Raw genomic sequence first — 27,373 nt, forward strand, 5'->3', positions numbered from 1 at the left:
ATTCCAGTCAAAACCTCCATTATGTCTCTCCTGGTTGACTCTGTTGTCTCCTAAATTCCAGCCCCGCTTCTTATATTGCTCCCCCCTTTAGTCTATTCTCCACAATATACCCAGGGAAATTATTTAAATAAACAAGTTTTTTAAATAGGTGATTTACATCAAAGGGTAGAAAAATAGAGTAATGACTGCCAGATACTCATCAGACAGGTTCAACAATTACCTACATCTTGCCATACTTGCTTCCTTGTTTAATCTTTTTTTCTACCCTCTCTCATTACTTTCTTCCCTCCCTCCTTTTTTGTTTTTAAAGGTTTTATTTATTTATTCTTGAGGGACACAGAGAGAGAGACAGACAGACAGAGGGAGAAGCAGGCTCCCTGCGGAGAGCCCGATGCGGGACTCGATCCCAGGTCTCCCCAAGGTCATGACCTGAGCCAAACCACTGAGCCACCCAGGTGCCCCTCCTTCCTTCCTCCTTAACTCCCTTGCTTTTTCTCCCTCATTTCTGTGAATGTATTTTTAATGGGAAATTCTTGATACTGTATCATTTCAACACAAAATGTTTTAGAAAACATCTAAAGAAATAAAGAATATTTTCTTATATTGCCATAATACCATTATCACAGCAAGGCAAATTAAACCAAATTAAAAATAATTTCTCAATTATCATCCTTTCCTTAGTCCACATTCAAATTTCTTAATCTCATAAGTGTCTTTTTAAACTTTGTTTGCTTGTTATACTAATCACTTAAAAATATGGACCATGTTCAAGATGAAATAGCTCCATTCTTTCAAAGTCCTCCCTTTTACAACTAAAAAAACCCTGGAGATAACAAACCAAACAAGCACAGGAAGACTGAAAGGAGGAAAGAAAAAGGCAGATGACCTAGGGACCTCAGGACTTGTGGAAGGACATGGTGAGGAGTTTCCTGAGTTTCTTTCTTGCCTCTCCTGTGTTCCAGACAGGTTGTTGCCTCCAACCTGGAACTGTCAATAGGCATTGACAAAAAAGCTCTAAGAAAAACCTGTTCCCATAACCAAAGGATCAGGAAAAGGGTGGCCTCACAGCAGAAAACCTTTCTGGTAATACCTGCTCTATTCCAATCAAACACCAACAGAAAAACTGCTTGTCTTCCTGTAGTTTTAGTGAGGCCAAGCAGGAAGCTGATCTTCCGTCCATCCCTCCTTTGTCCTTGCCACCCCCACCCTCCACCCCCTGAAAACAGGTGCTGGTGCTCTGATTCTTCCGCTGGGGTAAGGTCAGAGCAAAGTTAGTGAAACTGAATGGGGAGCTGATCTTCCATCTCCCACTCAGCAGAAGCAGCTGGTGCTCTGATTCCCTTGTCTGGGTTGCGTTGGCGGGACTCAACGAGGAGCTGATCTTTTCACCAGAAGCAGGCATTGCTCCAATTCTTCTGCCAAGGTAGTATCAGGGAGGTCCAGTGGCAAGCTGAACTTCCACTCCCATTTGGCAAGAGACTGAATGAGTCAGTACTTCATTTTCCCCCACCCTTGAGTATCAGCAAGGCTTAGTGGGGGGCCAAGCTTCTGCCCAGATGCTACAGCACAAAGCAGTGTGACTCAGTCCTCTGTGCTTTCCCCTGCCCTGGTATCAGCAGGGCCTAAAAGGAGCTATGCTTATGTTCCCACATAGATGCAACAAGACAAAGCTAGTGTGTACCCTGCTTTTTTTTTTATTAAAAATTTTATTTATTCATTCATGAGACACACACACACACAGAGGCAGAGACACAGGCAGAGGGAGAAGCAGGTTCCATGCAGGGAGCCCGACATGGGACTCGATGCTGGGTCTCCAGGATCATGCCCTGGGCCAAAGGCAGCGCTAAACCACTGAGCCACCCAGGCTTCCCTGTACCCTGCTTTCAATGGGAGCATGTCAATGGGGCTTATGGGGGAGCTGGATTTCCACCTCCCCATCTGCAATGAGGTAGTGCACATGGGTACTCCACTTTTGGTTGGGACGCTGTTGGCAGGGCAAAGCTAAGCATGCATAACCACTCAACCATTGCACTATATCTCAACAGGGTGACTATTGGCTACAAAAGAGGATTAAATAGGATCCTGAGTCTCATTATATAATACCCAAAATATCCAGGATGTAATTGAAAATGAAGATCACTTGTCATACCAACAAATCACAACTTGAATGAAAAAAGAAAATTGACAGATGCATTACACCAAGATGAATTAGAATTAATGAATTAGATGAATTAGATGAATTGTTAGATGAATCTAACACTGATTTTAAAGCAACCATCATAAAAATGTCTTAACAACATCAAATTCTCTTGAAACAAATGAAAAATATAAAGTATCAGCAAATAAATATGTCCTAAAAAAAGAACCAGGTGGAAATTATTGACGGGAAGATACAATAACTGAAAAGAAAAACTCTGTGGATGGGCTCCATAGTAAATTGGAGATGGCAGAGGATAGAATCAGTGATATTGAGGCCAGTGAACAGAACTTATCCAATTTGAAGATCAGAAAGAAAACAGACTGAAAAAAAAATGAATGAACAGAGTCTCAGAGACCTGTGGGATAATAACAAAAGAGCTAATATTTATATTATTATTGGAGTCTCACAATGAGAAGAGAGAGAGAGAGAGAGACAGGGGCTGAAAATTACCTAAAGTACTAATGGCTGAAAACTTTCCATAGTTGGCAAAAGACATAAAAATGACTCAAGAAGGCGAGTCAAATATAAACAGGATAAATGCAAAGAAACCTACTCCAAGACACATCATAACTAAACTTCTGAAAACAAAAGACAAAGTCTTCAGATAGGGATCAGCTGATGGCACGCTTCTGTTTCAAACATCCAATGGCTTTGCTGCACCCACGATCCAGGACTAGGTTTTATGGTGGTGATTTGGGACTCCTCCTCTCCAGTGCTCTGAAAACTCCCAGGGGCCAGCCACAGAAATAGCCAGTGGCTTGGTTCCGTTCCATAAGGCTGTGCCTGTGTTCTCTCATCTCCCTGGTCTCAGCTAAGCTATAATCTTAGGCAGCAGGACAACTTTTTAATGCTTCCTTTTACAAGTGAAGGGACCCCCATCCATGACCCTCATTTAAGCAGTGAGCCTGGCTCTGGTTGCTGCATCCACCACTCATCACTGATGTGAAAAAATTTTTAAGTCACCATTACCTGCCCAACTCCCCAGAGTCCCTGCCTGCTTCTGTCCCAAGTCTAGCGGGCCTTGAAACCACTTACTGCTTTTCATTTTTCACAGAGGGACGGGTTTATCTGATTGTATAGATAATTCATTGGCTTACGTATTCATTCACCCTGTGAATAAATATTTAACAAATATGCAGTATATGCTTAATATTTAGATGGGAAGAACAAACACCAATGAGACATAGATTCGGCTCCAGAGATGCTTAGAATCTGGTAGCAGAGATAGCACAGGAACGTGAATAAGCAGCGTTGCGGACTGCTTGCTCCACGTGAAGCTCCTTACAGGGGCTCGCTCATGTAATACCTATAACAACACCGTGAGGCTAGTGCTACCATTATACTCTCCCATTATTTTCAGCTGATATAGAGAAAGCCTGAGGTAAAGCGACGAACTCACCCAAGGCAACCCAGCTTGTTCACGGAGGAACCAGGAAGCAGGCCAGCAAAAGGAAATCGGTCTGAGGCTGGATGAGTGACTTTCAGGCCAGTGCACTTGGCTCTGATGTGGTGGGTGATAAGAACTTTTGAAGGACTTAAAGCAGGGCTGTGATCAAATGGTAAGAAGGTCAATGTGATTTTAGCAAACGGGCAGTGTAGGTCATACTTAGGTGTGGAGATTTTGAGGCAATAGGCTCCCAGAAAGCAGGGTGGCCATGAAAATGGACCAGATGATACAGAATAACAGCATTTAGGGACAGATTAGAAATGCATATAAGAGAGATAAAGCCATCATGGGGAAGGATGTCAGAGTTGTCTGGATATGAGCTTTGCTAGACTTTTGCTATTCACTGGTTGTGTGTACCTTTGACGTGACATTTTTCTTCGTAATCCTGCTTTTTCCATTTTCAAATGAAGTGTAATTAGATTGGAATAGAGGCTTTCAAGTAGAAGCTACCATCTTTTACTATATTTTTAAAAAAGAAACCGATAAAGAATTTTATAAAAAATTGAATTAACTGTCAACATCTTAACATTGAGACTATACACAAATCTGCATTTCTGGCTTTTCTTGACAAACTCGAAGAACCAGTAAGACTAGGCTCCTGATCTCATACAGCAGCGATGTACTTGATGTACTTCGCCCTGAGTAGAAGCTGTCCCTCCAGCAAGGTCACCACAGTCTTGCCTCCCCACCCCTCTCGTCATGTACATTTGCTTCAAACGTATATCAATCATATTACTTGTCTGGGCCCTATACACATTTGGATATTTTTAGTCCTGGATTGTGTGGTTTTCCAGTTTCCTCCATTTGTAAATCTTGTTAATCTGTAGATCTCATACAGAGTCTGTAACATGAATCCATAGGCTTAGGAGCTTGTTTTGTGTAGTATGTTCTAAATGCTTTATGTATATATGATCTTGTTTAATCTTCAAAACAACCCTTTAACATCAGAATTATTTTTATCATTATTTCCATGTGACAAGTGAGAAGTAAAGGCCTAGAGAGGCTAATTTGCTCAAGATCATAGGTGACTAGGTGGTAAGTGAGGATTTGAACTCAACAGTCTGACTCCAGAGCTAGTGCTTCTACTCATTAAGTTCCTCAACAAGACATTTAGTGAATTTTGGGAAAGGCCTAGTTGTTTCTAGGTGCGCAGGAAAATGATGATCAGCATATCATGGCCTTGAGAAGGATGAAGAAAATCAATATACTTCCAATTCTGGGTAGAAAATCTTCAGCTATTGTGATTCCCCGTGTCGACTATTAAACCAGCAGGAGGGATCCAATGCAGTCCTAATGGTAACGAAGAATTAAGGGATAGGATGAGAAAGTCTTTGAAAAAGATTTATGAATTAAGGGGGGGAATAGAAGCCAGAGTGACAGCTTAAGGTGGGGGGAAGGGTAGCACAGTAAAACTAGACAAATGTTATCCCTTTCCTTGTATGAGTACAACTTAGGATCCGCACTAGAGGTTGGGCAGGTCAGATATTGCTGTATACACACCAAGTCAAATTTACAACTATGGTGAACAAGTTGTTTGTACAAGACTATTCAGAATGCTTCCGGCCAATGGAGCTCTGAGGGCTTAATGACTATTTTAAATTGCTGACTTATTAACTGTGGATATCTAAAACATATAATGCATTTTAATATGGAAAAATGTACATAAGTCTTCAGGAACTTATGACCTATGAAAAAGCTTAGAAATAAAACCACAAGGGGCTTATTTTTCTTAAAACATATATGTAAGCATTTTCCTTATCATAATTTTCCTTTTTTTCTCTCATTTTTATTCCTTTTGTGAAAAATATAGTACAGAAAATTATCTAAAAATTATGTGATCATAAAAGGCAAATGGGGCATATGTTTCAATGGAAAATACAGTCTTTTGTAGTACCTTGGCCAAGTGAGATATGGATTAGAGAAGTGGCTTATTTGCTATGATATGTTTTTGGAAAAGTTGATAATAAATTAAGGTCAGAACTCTATTTTTCCACTTAAAAATATTTATTAAATGCTGATTTTTGTGCTGGGATTTGGGTGGGAGGCAGAAAGAAAAAGGTGATGTGATTAAGATTTAGTGCAGGCTTCAAGGAATTTATAATTTGCTCCAGGTTATCTGAGGCCAGATGACAGCAACTAACATTTACTTTGGCTGTTTTGAGGTGGATAATCACCTACTCCAAAGTATGGGTTGATCCACTGCCCCAGAATATCTTCCCCGATTTACCTGACACTATAGGCCATCTCAGGGTGCAATTGGACAGAACCCTGAACTGGCATCAGATCTCCAGTCTGATACATTAAGCCATATCTTGCACTCCCTTCTTTCAAAGTGTGCAAACTATGTGTAAGTTATAATATTAAATTCCTGTTTTTCTAATCAATTCATAAAATGGAAAATGGTTGAGCCAGTTCTTCATAAACTGGCCCTATACACTACTTCTGTTAAAACAGCTTTTAAAACTACACAGAGTATTTTTAGGGCAGTACTCATGGCTTATGCTGACTGATTTTTACTTCAGGAAAGGTTGAGGCAACTGTGACCAGCATTGGGAAGCCAGAAATTCGTGAGAAAGTGAGACAAGATTGTAGATCATCTCCTATTCCCCCAAGTGCCACCAATTTTGAAAAGTGCTGTAATCAGCTAGGGGGCTTTTGTATTCAAGGGGGCACTTGGTCTGATTTCCATCATTGTTCCCAAAGCCACCATAAACAAATTTCCTGGAAAAATCTATGTAAAAAGGGTGGGTTTTCTAGGCAAATTCAGGTTCACAAAAAACCCCATAATACCCTCTTCCAACCAGAATGACTCCTCTGAGGGCCTCTTACATAAAAACTCTGGAGCAGCCACCAGCTAAAATTCATTTTACAGAAGTTGTAAAGCCGCTGCCAAGCCCGGACCCTGAACTTGTCCTGGTGCTATCATTAGAGTTGTTCTTTGGAGCTAACAAAACTCTTTTAACAAGCAAGCCCTCCGGAAAGGATTACATCAATGATGCGCAGTGAAGGATGGATTGGTTTAACCAATCTGGTTAGGAAGGCTAGAAGAGAAAGGTGTTCTGGTGGTGGAAAAGAAAGAATGTGAGTCTTTGTGCACCTGGAAAAGCAAGCCTGTTTGGGGCTGTATGAAAATGCTGGGGGAAGAGTGGGACTAAGCCCCCAAGACATGTTTTTTTTTCATTTCAGAATTCTGCCACAGGTAAGGAGTAACCAAGGAGCACTTGCTCTCTTTGGTTTAGTTAAGGTGAGTTGGTCCTTCTCCTAAAACAGGCACGTGGTCATTCATCCAAGCTCCTTTGCTAATTTATATGCATCCTTGAGCAAGTCACTCAATTGGTGCTAACCAGAGTTTTGTCCTCATCTGCAAAGTGCAGGCCCTAGATTCCTCGATGTCCATGGCTCCTTCCAGCCACGCAGGTATGTGTTTCTAGGTGGGAGCCTCTGCGGTTGCCTGAGGCCCAGGGGAGGCCAGTGATGTCCAGACCAGATGTCTGGAATGGTTCTGTTCATTACAAGTGACAAAGGATCCTGCTGATATAAGAAAGGAAAGAAAACAGCCTGGTGTCCTAGCTTTGAGCAGACTAAATTTTGGCGAGCAAAGTGAGATACATTTGGTTTTGGGTGTTCAGAGTGGGTGCAGTTCTTTATTTCATCCGGGGCCTTCAACTACACACAACTGGCTAGATCGCAGTGGATTCACTGCAATAGTCAAAGGAAACATGGCTTAAGCCTTATAGAATTAAATAGGCCATAGCAGAATAATCTGTTTCTTTTCATATGAAAGAAAAGCTAACTCTTGTCATTCTCAGAATAGGAGTCCCTTAAATTGTTCATATAAACAAACCCTTTTTTTTTTAATTTTGAGAAGTAAGTTTCAGATATAAAACTCTGAAAATCAATGTGACTAAAGCCCCACATTTATACATCTCAAACGTTTCTGTGCTTAGTTAAATCAAGGGTATGTAACTAATATTGTGAGAATATGGCAAATGGGATGGAGAAGGAAATGGTTTATAAATTTCAGAGTCACTGTAATTAATAGAAGGAAATACATAAGCTATTTTCATGTAATCAAATACACATGAACAGTTTCCACTTGCATCATAGGCGTGGATTCGAAGGCAGCATGCAGTCGGGAAGGAGCCAACTTGAAAGATGTGTATTTTTTTCCAGCACATGAGGAACATGTGGAATTAACTATACAGAAATATACATCTGAACGTTAAATAGCTACATCAACAAGTTAATATTCCAGCCCTCGAGGGCAGAGATGGTTTTGCTCATTCTTCCAATTCTCAATACTTCCAACGGTCCTTGCTACCACCCAAAGGGTGTTTGGTACGCTTTTGGGAGAGGAAGGAAAAGCCTTTCCTCATAAAACAGTCGGGAAAAGGCTTAACTGCCTGAATCTGCGGAAGAACTCATCATTTTCAAAAAAGGGTAAAAACTCGCAAATAAGAACCAGAGCAGTGTGTCGAGCACCATGGAAGTTACTCTTTGAGCAAATACTTCTTTGACTGGAACGTACTGGAATGTACTGGGACGTACTGGGACGTACTAGAATGTACTGGGACATACTGGGACATACTGGAATGTACTGGGACATACTGGCATGTACTGGGATGTCCTGGGATGTACTGGGACATACTGGGACGTACTGATATATACTGGGATGTACTGGGATGTACTGGGACGTACTGGAATGTACTGGGCTGTACTGGGACATACCAGAATGTACTGGAATGTACTGGGACATACTGGGATGTATGGGACGTACTGGAATGTACTGGAATGTACTGGGACGTACTGGGATGTATGCATGTGTCGAGCACCGTGGAAGTTACTCTTTGAGCAAATACTTCTTTGACTGGAACGTACTGGAATGTACTGGGACGTACTAGAATGTACTGGGATGTACTAGGACGTACTGGAATGTACTGGGACATACTGGCATGTACTGGGACGTCCTGGGATGTATTGGGATGTACTGGGACATACTGGGACGTACTGGAATATACTGGGATGTACTGGGACGTACTGGGATGTGCTGGAACGTACTGGAATGTACTGGGATGTACTGGGACATACCAGAATGTACTGGAATGTACTGGGACGTACTGGGATGGATGGGACGTACTGGAATGTACTGGAATGTACTGGGACGTACTGGGATGTATGCATGTGTTGAGCACCATGGAAGTTACTCTTTGAGCAAATACTTCTTTGACTGGAACGTACTGGAATGTACTGGGTCGTACTGGGACGTACTGGGACGTACTGGAATGTACTGGGACATACTGGCATGTACTGGGACGTCCTGGGATGTACTGGGACATACTGGAATGTACTGGGATGTACTGAAGTGTACTGGGATGTACTGGGACGTACTGGGATGTGCTGGAACGTACTGGAATGTACTGGGATGTACTGGGACATACTAGAATGTACTGGAATGTACTGGGACGTACTGGGATGTATGGGATGTACTGGGACGTACTGGGATGTATGCATGTGTCGAGCAAGTTACTCTTTGAGCAAATACTTCTTTGACTGGAACGTACTTGAATATACTGGGACGTACTGGGACTTACTAGAATGTACTGGCATGTACTGGGACGTGCTGGGACGTACTGGGACGTAGTGGGATGTACTGGAATTTACTGGAACTTACTGGGACGTACTGGGATGTACTGGGATGTACTGGAAGGTACTGGGATGTACTGGGATGTACTGGGATGTACTGGAAGGTCCCCGCGCTAACGCAGGTCAGGCGAACTGTGGTGACTGCCTTGATCAAAAGGATGGAGACGGTGCCTGAAGGTACAGGGGGTGTAAATACACTGGAAACCCATGTGTGCGTGAATACATTGAGGAGGCCCACAGAGGGGAGCTCGCCCGACTATTGATTATTGATTACTTACTGTGCGCTAGGCGTTTAGCCGGAAATCCTCCGTCTCGCAGGATGGGCTCTTACCTCGGGGGCGGGTGAGGAAACTGAGGCTCGGAAGGGCACGCCCGGGCGGAGCTCGGCGCCGTCCCCGCGGGCTGGGGTGCGCGGCCGGGGCGAGGCGGGGGTCGCGGGGGGCGGGGCGCCCCAGGGCCCCTCAGAGGCCGCGGGCTGCGCGTGCGCCCGAGCGCCCCGGGGGGCGAGCCCTCGGCGGGGACACTGCGCAGGCGCGGGCAGCCGGCCCGTGGGGGGAGGGGCGCCCCCCGGAGCGTGGCCGCCGCCGCCACCACCACAGCCACCACCGCCTCAGGCCTCCACAGCCGCGTCCGCGCCGCGACCCCGGGCTTGCAGGTCGCGCCTCAGCACTGCGGGGGCCGCGCCGTGGGGGCCGCGTCTGCACCCCCTGAGGGAGCGCCCCGAGCTGCGGCCTCGCGGGGCGGCGGCGGCCCTGTCGTCGAGCTCACGCGGCTGCCGGTGCCCCTTGGAACGACCCCGCCCCCGCCCTCGTCCGCAGGCCCGGACCTCTCCGCGGCCGCCTCGCCCCGCCGCAGCGCAGGCCACGTGTCGGGAGCGCGTCTGTTCCTCCACGGGACAGGGGAGAGGAGACCCCCGAGGAGGAAGCCTGGCGTCCTGGAGGCGAGCGAAGGACCTTCCCGGCCCGACGCGGTGGGCGGCCCCGAGGCCGAGGACGGCTGCGCGCGGGCCGGAGGCTCACCCGGGAGGACTCAGCCGCCAGGTAGGGAGGCTGCGCGGGCCGGCGGCGGGCATCCCCGCGCTCCTGCAGCCGCGGCCCGAGCCCGGCACCTCCTGCGATGCGGCGCTGGGCCTCTTGTGACCCAACCCCGGGAGGCTCCCGCAGGTGGGACGCCGGGGGCTGTGGGCCCCTTGGAATGACCCCGCGAGGCCTCAGGGGCTCAGAGGGGCTCCCGCAGGTGTGACGCCGGGGGCTCTGGGCCCCTTGGAATGACCCCGCGAGGCCTCAGGGGCTCAGAGGGGCTCCCGCAGGTGTGAGGCCGGGGGCTGTGGGCCCCTTGGAATGACCCCGGGAGGCCTCAGGGGCTCAGAGGGGCTCCCGCAGGTGTGAGGCCGGGGGCTCTGGGCCCCTTGGAATGACCCCGCGAGGCCTCAGGAGCTCAGAGGGGCTCCCGCAGGTGTGACGCCGAGGGCAGTGGGCCCCTTGGAATGACCCCACGAGGCCTCAGGGGCTCAGAGGGGCTCCCGCAGGTGTGAGGCCGGGGGCTGTGGGCCCCTTGGAATGACCCCGGGAGGCTCTGGGGCTCAGAGGGGCTCCCGCAGGTGGGACGCCGGGGGCAGTGGGCCCCTTGGAATGACCCCGCGAGGCCTCAGGAGCTCAGAGGGGCTCCCACAGGTGTGAGGCCGGGGGCTCTGGGCCCCTTGGAATGACCCCGCAAGGCCTCAGGGGCTCAGAGGGGCTCCCGCAGGTGTGACGCCGGGGGTTCTGGGCCCCTTGGAATGACCCCGCGAGGCCTCAGGGGCTCAGAGGGGCTCCCGCAGGTGTGACACTGCAGCCGTGGGCCCCTTGGAATGACCCCACGAGGCCTCAGGGGCTCAGAGGGGCTCCCGCAGGTGTGACGCCGGGGGCAGTGGGCCCCTTGGAATGACCCCGGGAGGCCTCAGGAGCTCAGAGGGGCTCCCGCAGGTGTGAGGCCGGGGGCTCTGGGCCCCTTGGAATGACCCCGCGAGGCCTCAGGAGCTCAGAGGGGCTCCCACAGGTGTGAGGCCGGGGGCTCTGGGCCCCTTGGAATGACCCCGCGAGGCCTCAGGAGCTCAGAGGGGCTCCCACAGGTGTGAGGCCGGGGGCTCTGGGCCCCTTGGAATGACCCCACGAGTCCTCAGGGGCTCAGAGGGGCTCCCACAGGTGTGACACTGCAGCCGTGGGCCCCTTAGAATGACCCCACGAGGCCTCAGGGGCTCAGAGGGGCTCCCACAGGTGTGAGGCCGGGGGCTCTGGGCCCCTTGGAATGACCCCGGGAGGGCTCTGGGGCTCAGAGGGGCTCCCGCAGGTGTGACACTGCAGCCGTGGGCCCCTTGGAATGACCCCACGAGGCCTCGGGCTCAGAGGGGCTCCCACAGGTGTGACACCGGGGACTCTGGGCCCCTTGGAATGACCCCACGAGTCCTCAGGGGCTCAGAGGGGCTCCCGCAGGAGTGACACCGGGGGCTCTGGGCCCCTTGGAATGACCCCGGGAGGCTCTGGGGCTCAGAGGGGCTCCCGCAGGTGTGACACCCGGGGCTCTGGGCCCCTTGGAATGACCCCGGGAGGCTCTGGGCCTCAGAGGGGCTCCCGCAGGTATAACATTGGGGCTGAGCCTTACTGACTCTGTACATAGCACAGGCCCTGCCCTGCGAAGTTTCCCCTTGGGGTCAGGGCTCTAGGACCTTCCTTCCCTCCCTTTCTTCTGATCTGTCCTAAGGTCAGCTGGAGTCTCCTTTTGAGAATCCTCCAGAGGAATTTTGAGGAGCAGAAGCAATCACATCGGGTGCTAGGAGCCGTGGGAAATGCGTTTTGGGAATTCCAGACACCATGGCCCTCTCCACGTGGCGGAAGCTGGACCAAAGAGAAAATTAAGCCGATGCTGATATGCCAGTCAGAGCCGTGCTGAGAGGGAGACGGAGACGGGAAGGAGGAACACGATGATGAGGTAGGTGCTTTTTGAAGGCAATATAAATTTAAGTTTAAAAAAAAGAAAAAAGGGAGGGAGTATGAAGGAATCTCTCAGTCTGGCTTTCTGAGAAAGCAGAGCCTGCGGCAGGCAGTTGCATCAGTATTACGATTTATTAGTGCAGTCCCAGGGGGCAGGCATGAGAGAGAGGGGAGAGAGAGACGAGAGGAGAAGGATGCAAGGAAGATGCAGCATTGAGCAGGCCGCCCCTTCGTATTCAGTGACACTGATTTTTCTAACTTCCCAGGGGAGGAGTTTATCCACTGACTCCTACTTCCTAAATGTCAGAGATGCGCCTAATGGAGCATTGATGCTCTGCTCCTCTGAGTTGCACCACATATTTGCCTAGGGAGGTCACAGTATCAGTAAGCACAAGGCGGCCTTGGGCAGAGGAGAAGTGCATGGTACAGGCACGGAGTGAGCACTACTGAGTTGTGTCTGCGTGCAACTGGTCAGAGTTCATGCAGAGGAGGTACTAATACCACCTCCGTAACAGCTGACATAAGAAGTAAATGTTAAGGTAAGTAAAGTACACAGAGCAGGGCAGGAGAGCTAGTTAGCATTAGCATTAGTAGATGTTAACTATTGCCGTTGTCACTACTTCTACGACTACTAGTACTAAAGGATTTAGAAAGGAGTGAGCACACTAACCCATAGGATGGGTTAGAACGAGGGAGAACGTGGAGATGGAGGGATCCGTTAGATCCAGGAGCGCACATTTGAATGAATTAATCAGAAAGTTATTGAAATAGTTCAGGTGAGCAGATAAATAAAGCAGGTTGGCATATTTTTAAGGGCACCCCAGGTGGCTCAGCAGTTTAGCGCCGCCTTCAGCCCAGGGTGTGATCCTGGAGACCTGGGATCAAATCCCGCGTTGGGCTCCCTGCATGGAGCCTGCTTCTCCCTCTGCCTGTGTCTCTGCCTCTCTCTCTCTCCCTCTCTCTCTCTCTGTCTCTCATGAATAAATAAATAAAATCTTTAAAAAAAATCATGTGGGCCTTTAGATCTGTCTTTGATGTTCTTTTTTTTTTTACTTATTAAAACCACAAGAACAACAAAAAAACAAGAACAACAACAACAAAAACCACCACAAGCCACAAAAATACTTCTATACCAAGAGTATCAATGCAAGTATAAATGGCAACTGATTCTCAGTCTTGGGATCAGAGAATAATAGGGAGCAGTAGGAATCGAGGGAAACTGGAGACTACATGTCCTGTGTAAAGGAATAACTATTGCTTAGCAGCAGTTGATTAATACCATATGAGAACTCAGGCCAAATGCTGCCAGGTTTTCTGATATTTCAAGAGTAGCTGAAATCCTGAGATTGGTATGAAATCATCCACAATTTAAAGTTGGTTCAAATTTTTCTATTATGTAAGTTGGAAAAAAATCTATCTAAAGACCTCTTGGAAGCCATGGTTGTTAATTTGCGATCCTTTTGAGGACTGGGAAGGCACAGAGGTCAGGTTATAAAACTGTGGTTTCCTAGAATACAGAAACCATGTCTTATTAATATCTGTATACTCATTATTATTTTTTTTTTAATTTTTTTTTAATTTATTTATGATAGTCACAGAGAGAGAGAGAGAGGCAGAGACACAGGCAGAGGGAGAAGCAGGCTCCATGCACCGGGAGCCCGATGTGGGACTCGATCCCGGGTCTCCAGGATCGCGCCCTGGGCCAAAGGCAGGCGCTAAACCGCGGCGCCACCCAGGGATCCCTGTATACTTATTATTAATAGTACCTAACTGACTCAGATATTAGTAATAGGATCCCTCCCTTATAACTTAGATGGGAGACAAACACGTGAGCATATAATTATACTACAGTATGATAAATTCAGTGATGGAGATGTGCCCAAGATATCTTCAGAGCACAGAAGAGACTATATCCAATAAGACTTCTTAGAGAAGGTGACACAGCTCTAAGCTAAACAGTAAATAAAACCTAAGATCAGACGTATGTTTCTTTTCAATATTCGCTTTATCATTTAAGGTGATTAAAAAATACTGAAATTTACAGAAATTTCTAGTAAATCTGTACCTTTTTCAGCTTCATGCTATGGTAAACAATAAATACATTAACATTTTCACCTCGTATTATAAATGAGCAACCAGAAGAAGATTGCCAAACAGTGAAATATTTTATTTCCCTAGAAAATAACCACATTATCTGACAGGAAAAATTATTTCAAAATGATGAGTACATACTCAGCCAACATTAAAGGGGATTGACATATTTATTTTCTTATTTGCTTCTCAGACTTGCAAAATATGGTGGGCCTTTATCTGATCATCAGATAAAACTGCCTTTTCTTTGGTAAGAGACACAGATTTTATCTTCTGGAGACAATAGAGAACTTTTATATGCATATTTCAGCAGTGAAACAAATATTTTGGAAATAGTTCACATGTATGGTTGCATTTGCAAATTTTCAAGATCTTTTTGAAATCTGAAATTGTTTTTTTTTGTTTTTATGAAAAAGACAATATTTTGTACTTGATACAGATATATCCCATTAAAATGAAACCTGAATACAAGTGAAATCACAAACTTGCTTAATTTCTTTAATTAGCATTTTATTGATCACTAATGTGAACAGTCTAGAGGATCTGAAATGGAAGGATCACATTATTTTAAGTCAGTTACAATAATAGATTATTTTAAATTCTATTTTTCTTTTTTCTTTTTTTTTTTTCTATTTTTCTTTTGATGAAAGATCTAAAAGAGTCATATTTTAGAAGGGAATACTTAACTTCAGTTGAAGGGGAGAAACCGTCTTTGGGAGTGGTAAACCACCTAATATGCCTTAACCACTTACAGAATCAGTTCCTGGTACCATAAAATGTTAGTAATTCTGGCTTTAGCTAATTAGCAGCTTATAATAAACCAGATGTGAATAGGGTAAAATTTGTTTTTGAACCATTTAGAAGAGGGTGAAAGGGTTTTAAAGCAGCTTACTGTTAGAAATGAGTGTAATGGATGAGATGTTTAAAATGGTGAAAAAAGAACAAGCTGTTCTCAAACATTCTAGAAGTGTGGACCTAAACAGATGAGCCATGTGCAAATTATTTAAACCTATTCTAAATCCTATCTTATTTGGAAGGACCCGAAAGATTATTCAGTAGTGTTCTAGTTTCATCAGCATGGGGCCTAGCTTCCACTCGCTCTCCTTTTTTTTTTTTTTTTTTTATCCTACCACAGTTTTCCTTTGGAAAACCAACTAGATGGTGAGCTTGGAATTGATCCCATCTTGGTCTTGGGGTGAATCCTGAATAGTTTAAACCAAGAGGCATGTTATCCATGACATGGGCTGGATCAATAGTGAACTTCTACAAAGACTGCTAGAATGCAGATCTGCTTTTCTCTCTGACGCTGTCACCTAGTGCTAGTATCATGAGGGGAGCCATATGAAGAAAAAGCTGATATAAGCAGGTGGGTGGGTGGAACTGTAAATCAGCCAGGAAATGAAGACAAAGCCCTCAGGATACAGTCAATCTGAATCTTTTGATGCCTAAAAACAACATTGCCCCAGGACCTTTTAGTTGCTTGGACCAATGCATTCCTTTGATTGAAGATTAGGATTGGTTCTAGAATTTAAAGTGAAAATTGAACTTGCAGAGATGACAAAAAATTTGATAGGAGCAAGGTGGGCTAAGAAGTAGCCCCGGCCTGAGTCCATTTATAGCACTCTTGAATTTGACTTTTTCCTGGAATCGGGAACAAAATTTTTGAGTAGGACCTAAACTTTATTTTTATAATGTAGGACAAAGGAGAACATAAATGCATATAAATATATTAATTAATTGAATACTTAAAAATGGATTTTCTATATAGCTAATATCTATACCAATAAGTGAGACAAATCTATGTAATTATTCTCTTTTTAATTGGCACTGAAAATGCACATGGAATAATATGGTGACAGTTATAGTTAGAGGTTAAGTTTCTTGGCTATCCTCTTCCAGAGAGGTAATCCCTATTTTATTTATTGTTATATTTCCAGTATCTAGTACAGTTATTGTTTGGCAAATTAAATAGATAACCTGGTTGTCTACCTATGGATTCCCTGAAGCTGACCTTGACATAAGGACTCGGGTATAGGTGGTTTATTTGGGGTGGAGCTTAGGCAGCCAAGCAAGGCAGGAGGAAAGTGAGACAGGGAAAGGAGAAGAACCGATAAAAGGTGTGCTAATAAGCCAGCTGTCATTGTAGGCAGCAGGAGTTCGGTCCCAGTGGAGACATTGTGAGGAACCCTGTGGAACATGCCTCAGAATTGTCCCCTGGACAGCGAGAAAGCTAGGACTTTACCTTCCATACCCCGTTCTCCACTAGGTAAAGGTTGACTGCATGCCCAGAGGTTAACTTGCCAGTACTTCTACGTGTTGTGCCTGTCTGCAGTGGTGCAAGCTCCTATCATGTGGAGAAAGCCCTCAGGCAGAAGAACGGAGAGAGCCAGGAACTTGATGTGGGGAGCTGCCAGTGTGCCAGGAGCCATCTCTCACAGGTACAGGTGAACTCAGAGGTGCGCCAAGAGGGTATGGGATGGAGACCAACAGCATTTACCACACTGATAGTCAGGATATCTGTTTTTATCTGGCCAGTATCACTTGCCCACTTGAGGCCATGGCATCTCCCCTTCCTTTGGTAAACTAACGCTCCCCCACTCCACGCATATCCGATGTCTGCCAACCAATGACTGCTGGGTTCCATCTTACTGCCTTAGAATTTTATATGTGGACACTGAGAGGAACAGAAGATCTCTCTTTCCTCTGGCTTCATTGACTGAATTATACATACCTGGAGTTGTCTGTAGCCTCGCTTCTCCTTCCCTGGCCACAAGGAGGAAGCCATTTATAGTAGGAGAGAATTAAGCCAATACATACAGAGAGAAGCAAAACCGAGGAGTGAACAATGACAGACAAGACTGAGCCTTTTTTTAGGTGAAGTCATTCTATCAGGCTGATCTGGTTCTGTCAGGAAAATACCCCTGACCTACCCAATCTAGTGAGGAAATCAGTTTTCCACTCTATTCCTCGCCAACTCCATTTTTTTCCCCTTGCGTCTGCTAGATTGAATTAGATTTATCTCACAACCAAAATAATACTAACTGATATACTTAATGGATGTTAGTATATTAATATCCAATATACTTAATGGATATTAAGTATATTTCTCTAACACATATACATATTTTGTTCTATAATGTGCCAAATAATTGGTTGCAATAGGGCAACCATTAGATTCTAGGAGGCTGAGAATCCTAAAATGAGCCATACACACCTCATCCACACTAACAGCTGGGAAGAAAATAATCTTATCTCTGCTCTAGGAATAGAAGAAAGATGACATGAATGTTGTGGTCTACAGAAGAGCAAATCCTTCAGAAGATCTTGGGTCTAGCACATATAAAGGTGGCTTTTATACACAAGTTTTATTTAGGATGTCAGAGTACGCAGGGTTGGCAGGAGTCCATCAAGAAATGCTTTGTATCCATTATGTGTCCTTGGCTTTTGTGTGTTCTACATATTTTTTGAGCAGTTGTTTTACTATGTATTTATCATCTTAAAATTATGATATAATACTTCACAATGACATCTTAAAGATAAACATTCCTGCCCTTTCTTCTTCTTTTTGCTTTGCTTTAGTTGACTATTGGGAACAAATTTAAAAAGTAAATAGCTTGAGGATATTGTTACCTACAATCTGAGGCTTTTTAAATTTTTTCTTTTGTTAAATAGAAAATTCCTATAATTCTTGCAATATGCTCCTATAAAACCCTGTTTATTTACTGCTTAATTTTCTATTTGACATTTTCACGATACTTACTCAAATTGAAAAACAGCTTCAAACTGATTTGTATTTATATACACAATCCAGGATATTTCATGTAAAAAACAGCAAATCATTTTAAAGCATAAGAAATTGACTTTCTGTTTGATTCTGATGAGAAACAATGGTGTTTAATGCAGTTTTACAAACTTTTGAGTAATTTGTGTTGGTCAGAGATTGTGCTAGTTCCAAAATAATAGACTGCACACCCAGCTTTCATATAGAGCATGGCAGATGATTCTTGTTATCGGAAAAAGTAATACCAAGAAATGACTGTGAGATTCAGCTGTTTTTCCTGCAGTTGAGTTCTGAGAAGACAGACCTGAAACCATGGGATTGACAACCTGATATTTCAGTCCCATTGCCAGGGGTACATTTATTTCAGGTAAACCTTGCTTATGTATGGATTGTGCCACGGTAGGGAGAATGGGAGGAATGTTTACCAGGAACGATGGAAGCATAAGTCATAGTTAAAGGAGGAAAAGGAAGTCACAGTAGGGCTGAGCATCAGGTCTGGAGGAGCTTAGGGCAGTAAATAGGAAATTAGTTTTGAGAAGAGATTGGGAAGGATTGGGAAGAAGTTGGACCAAGGGAGTGGGTGTTAGTTATGTAAATAGAAGGAGGATTGAAAGCCCACTTTCCTGGGATGCCAGCAGGAGCCAATCTGATAGCTCAGAATTGCCATTGAGAGCCAGATATTATCCACAAATCAAGTAAGTGAAAACCAAAACAGTGAAGGCCATCTAGCAGTTACTTACAATATGCCAAGTAATTTACTAGATTAAAGTGTTTTTCCTAAAGTAGTTGTACCAATTTACATTCCTACCTGCAGTGTGTGGGAATTCCAGTTGCTCTACATCCTCGGCAACAGCTGGTATCATGTCTTTTTTTGGTTCAGGATTATGAATATTTTTAAAATTATCATGTATCTTATCAGGAGCAGGAGTGAAAACCAATATCTTATAATCTGAGAAAATCATATAGATAGATAAGAATAAGGACTGACATTTAAAGAAATCTTGCGGGGGAAAATTACTTAACCTCTGAGTTAAGTCATCATTCATGAAATCAGTGTAATACTTTGTAAGGCTGTTGTGAGGATTTAAATGTGTTAAGACATGCAAAGTACATTATGTTTGTAATGTCACCTATTATTATTATATCTTTTTCAGTGAGTCTACCAAATAGTGAAGAGTCATTCCTGTGTACATTCTTCCATGGAGCTGTGCTAGCCCTCCCCAGATTCCCTGTGTTCCGCAGTTTGGCCATTTACCCATTCATCAGATGGGAAGATCATAATGGGCACTTTTCTAGTCATTATGTGACAATGCCAAACAATTCCACGAGGAAAAAAAAGAGTTGGATGAGAGGCAAGAGAAAATAAGGATGGGTTATCTTCTTCATAATTTCCATTATTATAAATATCTTCAGAAAAATTATGAACAGCCAAAGATAATGATTTTCCCACAGATTCAAAACACTGACTTAAGAAATATTTCTCCTATTTTTCTGAGAAATAAAAAGGAGGAAATAAAATTTAAAAGTCAGTTGGGATGCCTGGGTAGCTCAATGGGTTAAGCATCTGCCTTCAGCTTCAGATTGTATCTCAGGGTTCTGAGATCGAGCCCTGTGCTGGGCCTCCTGCTCCGCCCAGAGTCTGCTTCTCCATCTCCATCTCCCTCTCAAACAAATAAATAAAATCTTAAAAATAAATAAATAAATAAATAAAATCTTAAAAAAATAAAAATATCATTATTGTACACACACATAAAATAATTTCTACCAATTTATTGCAGTTTCAGATCTAACTTCAGAAGTAAGAAGACATGCCAGATGCTGTCAGTAGAATCAGTGTAGGTTGAATTTTAGCCTTATGAAAGCAAATTACCTTTATGTCGAATCAACACATTGTAAAAAATACCTTAAATATGAGTATTTTAATTAGAAGCGATAACTAAGTATCCACACCAAGTATAGCATTAAATCGATTGTACTTTTTCCCCTTAAGTTTGTTTGTTTATTTTTAGTGATCTCTACACCCAATGTCAGGCTTGAACTCGAGAGCCCAAGATCAAGAGTCATATGCTTTTTCAACGGAGCCAGCCAGGTGCCCCTAATCCCTTGTACTTTAAAGCAAAAAATAGCATATTTTGCTTGTGGTTATTCAGCACTCACAGAGCAAATAGATCAAGTTTACTTCTGAGGCAATATTGTGAAAAAGCCAACAATTTTTATTTGCCTTTGCCTGCATAATCAAAGTATCTTTGGATAGACCAGAGTCAGACACACACTGTCATGTATTTCATTCTAATTATTTCAATATTGCTATATAAATAATTCAGACAATATAGAAAATTGTAATAGAGATAGACATAACCCAAAACCTTACCACCATTAATACTTGCACATCCTCATTTGAATGTTTGTTAAACTCTAGTTTCTCATTAATATTCTCATTAGCTTACTGGGCTACAGTTTGGTTCAGATACAACACCTTGGAATAGCCAGCATAGTGTGTTTATTTGTTGGTTGCTTCCTTCCCTTCTTTCCTCCCCCCTCCTTTTTTTTTTCAAAAAAAAAAAAAATCAAATTTCCCGTACCTGTGTGGGTTTTAGTAGCTGTAGGTCACCATACACCAATCAGCATATGAGCCCCATTGGGTACTGGTGAGTGAGGCCAATCAGGACCAAAAAAAGCCTATGTTCTGGGATACCAGTTGTGGAGAGCAGACTTTCTCTTTTCTGCTGGAAACATGTAGCCTGGAGACCTTAAAACTTCAAGGGGAATGCATGCTGGGAATGGAACAACCGCAAAGGAAATATTGCTGAGGAATGAGAGGCAGCAACTACATTCCAGTCACGTTGTTTTAATCACTGGATTAAGCTTCTTCTGAGACAAGACCTACTCTAGACTTTTCGATTATGTGAGCCAATACATGCTCTGTATTGTTTAATCCCGTTTGAGTTGGAATTTTAGTGACTTGCTACCAAAGTCATTCTGACAAATATATTGAGCTACAGGTAATTCCAGCTTTGAAAAGATGTTCTTTTCTATTTATTTTTTATTTAATTGAGAGAGAGAAAGTGAGCAGAGGGAGGGTTAGAGGGAGAAGCAGGCTTCCCTGCTGAGTGCAAAGCTCTGTCCCAGAACCCTGAGATCATGACCTGAGCCAAAGTTAGAGGCTTAATTGACTGAACCACCCAGGTGCCCTAGGGAATTCCATTTTACATAACAGCTCCATGAGGTAACTGGAAATGCTAGGAGGTCTACTCTTGCATGTATCTCAGCTCTTGCATGGAACCATTACTTCTAGAATGTAGAATGCTATGTAGATCATTGGGTTTTCTGTTAGGGAAAGTAAGTTTTAGTCTTTGTTCTGATAATTTTTGATCAGGTTAATTGTGTAATTCACTTGACCTTGGTGTCTTTATCTACAAATTGGGGAAGTGGGTTTTCACCATATTTCTTTACCTATGAATCGAATAAGAACCCTTTTTCAGAAAAAATCTTATGTGGAACCCCAACAAATAAAATATACAATTGTGAGTTGCAAGAAAGTTACGTGTGCTTTTAAAGATTTTATTTATTTACTTGAGTGGGAGAGGGAGAGGGAGCATGAGCAAGGAAGAGGGGCAGAGCTCCAGAAAGGGAGAAGTAGGTTCATTGCTCAGCAGCGACTTAGTCCTGGGACCCAGGGATCATGACCTGAGCTGAAGGCAGACACTTAACCAACTGAGCCACCCAGGCACCCCAAGAAGGTTAATTACTTTTTCTTGTTCCTACACATCTGTAGCACTGCCATATCTTTGGCAAAATGCATGTGTCTTGCAAATAGTTGCTAGATAAATAAAAGAACTTCTGCATTGAAGGGATGCCATGAAGTCTGGACCCCTACTCGCTTAGCCTTTCCCTTATCCTTCTGAGGAATGAGGCCTCCTGAGGGAAGTGGGCCCTTGAGGATCCACTAAGGTACTTCAGGGGTTAACAGAGCACAGCCTGACAGCAATGACTAAATGATCTGTTAGGCCCTTCCAGTTCTAACATTGTGTAGTCCAACCTAGTGATTCTCAGCTGTACCCATGTACATGTTGATTATGTCATCAGGATTCTGAGACATTTCCATTTTTTTTCCTACTCTGCTGAGTTTTTTTTTTTCCTATGGCATTAGTCAATTAAGTACTATTAACTAGTCATGTACTATTTTAATTAGCACTTGATTAATGTTACCTTTTTGAGAGCCTACCATGCCCAGATATTGTGCCTGCTGGTAGAGCAGTGAACAAGATGGAATGGTAGATATGGTCCCATTGTCTTAGATCCTCCATGGACATACATTAGAGTATCCCAGAGGGTTTTCAAAATCTTGATGCTCCTCGGTCTCACACCCAGAGAATCTGATTTAATTGGTTTAGAGCCATAGCTCAAAATGGAGATAGAGTGATGTTTTTGCCCAAGGGCAAATATCTGGAGACATTTCAGATTCTTACAGCTGGGGAGAATGGTACTTCTAGCATGGAGTGAACAGAGGTCAGGGATGCTGTTAAACGATACACAGCATAGCTCCCCAGCAAATAATTATCCAGTGAAAAATGGTAGCATTGCCAAGGCTGAGAAATCTTGCTGTAGGGTTTGGCCTGGTGTTTCTAGTGTGCAGTTTAGGGTATATATCACTGTTCTAGAATCTCCCAGGAAAGAGTGTTATGGTGGATGAGGGATCTGTAGCAGGCTGTGTGATTTGGAAAGAGCTTCTCCTGTGATTCTCTATACCTTCCCACCAGCCAGGTTGAAATTCATGGTTTAAATATTTACAAATTCCCAACCACGTGCAATAAATTTGAAGGCTAAAAAGATAAACAGGATATGTTCTTAGAACTCAGGGGAATTATAATCTAGAAAATAATAAAAAGTCATCCACAAACTATTTTACAATGGAGAGAGATGGCTGGATTGCAGGAGATTTCTATTATTTTTGCTTAGTTGTAGCTTCTAAAATGTCTGATATATTTATATTAAAGAAGCAAAACAGTGAAAATAAAAAATAATATAAATACATTTTAAATACATTTAAAAAATAAAAGAGGATGTAAACTACCATTTTAAAATGAAAAATATGAGCTCACAATGGATATTGGTATTTGTTGAATGACAGCTAGTTGAATAACGTGTGTATATATATACATATATACATATATATATATGTATTTCAGAGTCAGACGTTAGGAGTTGGTTTTACGAATTTATCTTAAGTGTATGAAATTAGCAGATAGCCCCTCTTCATAATGAATTTTTCTTTGGGCTTTCTGGAGATAATTTCATGACAATGAGGAGATATAAGAGGACAGAATCTTATTGTTCCTCCTGTGATGCCTCTGCATGCACTCGTGTGTGTGTGCATGTGTATATGTGTATGTGTAGGAATGGCTATGTTTGTAGGAAACAGATCTGAAAAGAGTGAGGGCCTCAGTTTCTTGGCAGAAATGGATCTGATAGGAGGTCCCTACACTTTAAATATGTGGAATAGGAAACATTTGAGGTATTGGGGTAGTGGAGATAGATCAAAGTTTGACAAGAAAAGCTTTTAAAACCAGCATTTTTGAACCTAATCTAAGCTTTACCTGGGGTTACAAATATGTCTATGGGATCATGAAATTCAAAACAAAACAAAACTCAAACTACTCTACTTGTCTTAAAGGATGGGAATCTCTGTATTAGTTTAGGTGCTTTCCAGAGTTCTTTCTGTTAGATCCAATTCTGGTATTTAAGTTTATTTGGGGGTCGGGGGGAAGAAGAATGAATGAATGAGAGAGAGAGAGGGACAGATAGTGTGTCAAGCAGTCCTTGGAGATAAATATGAGAGCTAAAGCTGCTTGCTATTTTCAAAACGGGTACTTTGATCATTATTTCAGTGGGATTTCAGGCTGGGGGAGGGATTGCATGGCGATGTGTGCTTCTCGCTTCCATGCATTTGCTTATATAAGGCTCAGCTCAACTGACATTTTCTCCTAGGAAGTTTTCTTTGATCATGCCAGCACAGAGGACTTTGACAATTTTAAGACATGCAAAATAGCCACTGTTACATTATTTATTATTTTTAACAATACAGTTCTCCTTAATTGGTTGCGAACTCACAGAGGCAGGACTTTGTTCCTATCTTCCCCAGCAGACCAAACCCAATGCTTTCACATCATAGGTCCTTAAAAAAAGGTTTGTTGAAAGGGATAATTCTGTTTTCTTTCCCTAACCCAATAATAAGAGATATGATGCAATCCTTCTTCATTCTGGCTCTGATTGTAAGAAGCAACCACAACAAATTTTTCTATAAACCTCTCCATTTAGATGTAGTAGTTCCAGTGTGCAACCTCTGCAACCAAACCAGGAAAAGGACACTATATATTAATGTTAGAAATCCACAAATGCTTTGGTTTCAAATACTTTCCACTGTTTTTTTTTTCTTCTTCTTTCTTTCACCAAATGAAATCTTTCCGTGTTTTAGCTCTAAGAGAGATTTTTTTTTTTCTAAGAGAGATTAAGCACATTCAATATAATTATGCAACCTACTGACAAAAGCAATCTAAATGTGAAACACTCTGCTGGTTGTATTTCACAGTTGCCATTGGAAACAGAGACAAGTTTGGAAAACTGTAAAGTCAAGTCTGAGCCTTGGCATTAGCATGCCTCTAAGGGAAGGCATTTCCTGGGTCTGTTCTTTCTTTCCTTCATTCTTTGTATGCATGCTGTGTGTGTCCAGTCAGGCTCTACAAATAACTGGAAAGACTGTATCAAAGTGGGAATGCTACATACATTAAAAAATGGAGAAATGCTCTAAAAGTTAAACAGACAACAAACAAACAAAACCCAACCTGCCAGGGAGTTGGAGACTTGATATTTTCTGAAGCTGGATAAAACAGCCAGTTGTCATGGCCTTTAAAAATACCCAATTCAAAAAAATAATAGACAAATAAATAAAAATAAATAAAAATACCCAATTCCATATATCCTTGGTGACTCCTGAGGCTAATGATTCAGCCTTGTGCATTATAGTTGTTAGCTGCAGATTTTGTTTCTCACCGTGGTGGTTTGTTATATTCAGATACCAAGATGTACTGTTTCCAAAACCGGTTTCTTAAGTATTTTCATTCACTTTAGGTTAAACATTGAATAGTGGGTTTCCTTCTAAAAATAATTTTGCGATGATTTTGAATCATAGGCTAGGTTTACATGACAGCTACAAAACCTTTTGGAAGTGGGCAAAAGAGTGCTGGCATCATGGTGGGGAACGTGGAGATGCGCACAGTGGGTTCCTTGAAGCAAGAGCGCTCAGCCACGTGAAGACAGCTGGTTTGACCAGCCAGCCAGCCGGACCGGTTTCTTCCTCCCTGGACTCTCCAGGCCCTCCTGTGTGTTATCTGATTGGAAAGTCTTAGCAGCCGACTGACAGGTGTGGCAAACCTGCAGGACAGCTCTTTGTAACAGAAACTGAGCTCTGTGCTAACCTCTCCGTCAACTCTGAGCATCCGAGCGTTAAACCGAGAAGCCGAGACTGATTTCCTGAGCTCCTCGCCTCACATCAGGCCCTCCACTATTGTGTGCTGTGGGCAGGATATTCTCTCAGGTCCTGGGTACCTCCCCTCTTCTTCTGGCCTGCAGTTGTGAGATCCCAGAATGCCTTGAGGCAGGGCCCACCCAAGGGATTGCTAAATAGACTTTCTAATTTACACAGATCTTGAAATCATTAAAAATCCAGTTTCTACATTCTATTTCATGGCTCAGACTTGTACTGTTAGCCTCCACCCAAGACCTCCCAGCTGGAATCATAGTGGTTTCCAGCTGTAGGATTAGCATTCATTCATTCATTTATTTCTTCACCCATCCAGTTATCTATCCATATCTTTATTTAACTAATGTATCTGTTAATCATTGCTGCAGACTAAATGTTTATGTTACCCCAGAATTCTTATGTTGAAACCCATTTCTCAGTGTGACGGTATTTGGGGGTGGGCCTTTTGGGATTAGGTCATGAGGGCAGAGCCCTCAAAAATGGGATTAGGGTTCTTATAAAGAGACCCCAGAGAGCTCTTTAGTACCTTCTATTGTGTGTACACCCAACAAAAAGTCTATGAATCAAGAAGATTCTAGGCTTTCCTTAGATATCAAATATGTCGACACCTTAATTTTAGACTTCTCCCTTCCAGAATTATAAGAAATAAATACTTGTTGTTTATAAGCTACTCAGTCTATGGTATTCTGTTAGAGCAGTTCAAACTGACTAAGAAAGTCTTGCACCATATACTGGGCACAGAGCTGTGAATACAGTGGTAAGGAAAAGGAGATACAGTCCTGTTTACACAGATTTTATAGTCTACTGAGGGTAGGGGGTAATCACCCCCAATCAATTAAAAATGAGCTAAGTTCTATGAAGACAAAGTGGATGGTGCTAAGCAAGAGGATACCAGGTTGGAGAGTGGGGAGGATGGGCAGCAAGGCTTTCTCCTGGAAAAATTCCAACTTGTTGGAGATGAGTTGGAGTTGTGTTGCCAAAGGAGTGAGGTGGGGGTAAGGAGAGCATTTCATGTGGAGGGGGCCACTCACAAAGCTCCTCTGGCAGGAGGAGGGTCCGCATTGCCCAGGAAATGAGGTAAGGGCAGTAGAACAAGAGCACGGGGAACAAAAAGAAACAATAGGAGAGAATCTAAAGGAAGCCTTGTAGATCATGACTAAGATTCTGATTAGTAAGTTAAGAGAAATGAGTGAAGCCTTTAAAGCCTGACAGTTGGAAGGGCACCTGGCTGGGTCAGTTCTTGGAGCATGTAACTTGATTTGGGGATTGTGAGTTCGAGCCCCACCTTGGGGGTAGAAATTACTTTTAAAAAAAATTAAAGCATGACGGTGGAAGGACCACATTATGAATTTTTAAAAAGACCACTTGGTTATACTATATTGAAAATGGATTAGAGGGGATCCCTGGGTGGCACAGCGGTTTGGCGCCTGCCTTTGGCCCAGGGTGCGATCCTGGAGACCCGGGATCGAATCCCATGTCGGGCTCCCGGTGCATGGAGTCTGCTTCTCCCTCTGCCTATGTCTCTGCCTCTCTCTCTCTCTCTCTGTGTCTATCATAAACAAATAAATAAAAATAATTAAAAAAAAAAAGAAAATGGATTAGAGTAGAGGAAGGAGTGAGATAGGTGATAGTAGTCTTGGTGTAGACGAAGACTTCTAGACCTTGGTGGTGGTGGATACAAATAGTAGTGGATAGACTTGAG

At 43.3% G+C, this 27,373-nt stretch overlaps 1 long non-coding RNA gene across 7 annotated transcripts; it reads left to right on the forward strand.

Annotated features, from left to right (window-relative positions):
* The first annotated feature begins 10,090 nt into the window (after positions 1-10,090).
* LOC144293673 (uncharacterized) lies at positions 10,091-26,356 on the forward strand. Of its 7 annotated transcripts, none has more exons than XR_013360896.1 (6): positions 10,091-10,330; positions 12,030-12,257; positions 16,617-16,788; positions 17,614-17,695; positions 18,415-18,498; positions 19,286-26,356. It is a non-coding gene; the product is annotated as an uncharacterized LOC144293673 (long non-coding RNA). The 7 variants fall into 7 exon arrangements; XR_013360894.1 differs by having other exon boundaries at positions 17,614-18,498; positions 19,286-19,483; positions 25,321-26,339; XR_013360895.1 differs by lacking the exon at positions 10,091-10,330 and adding exons at positions 11,361-11,473; positions 11,762-11,833 and having other exon boundaries at positions 11,906-12,257; positions 17,614-18,498.
* The last annotated feature ends 1,017 nt before the right edge of the window (positions 26,357-27,373 follow it).

Source organism: Canis aureus, chromosome 22 (genome assembly GCF_053574225.1).
Source record: "Canis aureus isolate CA01 chromosome 22, VMU_Caureus_v.1.0, whole genome shotgun sequence".
NCBI classification, from domain to species: Eukaryota; Metazoa; Chordata; class Mammalia; order Carnivora; family Canidae; genus Canis; species Canis aureus.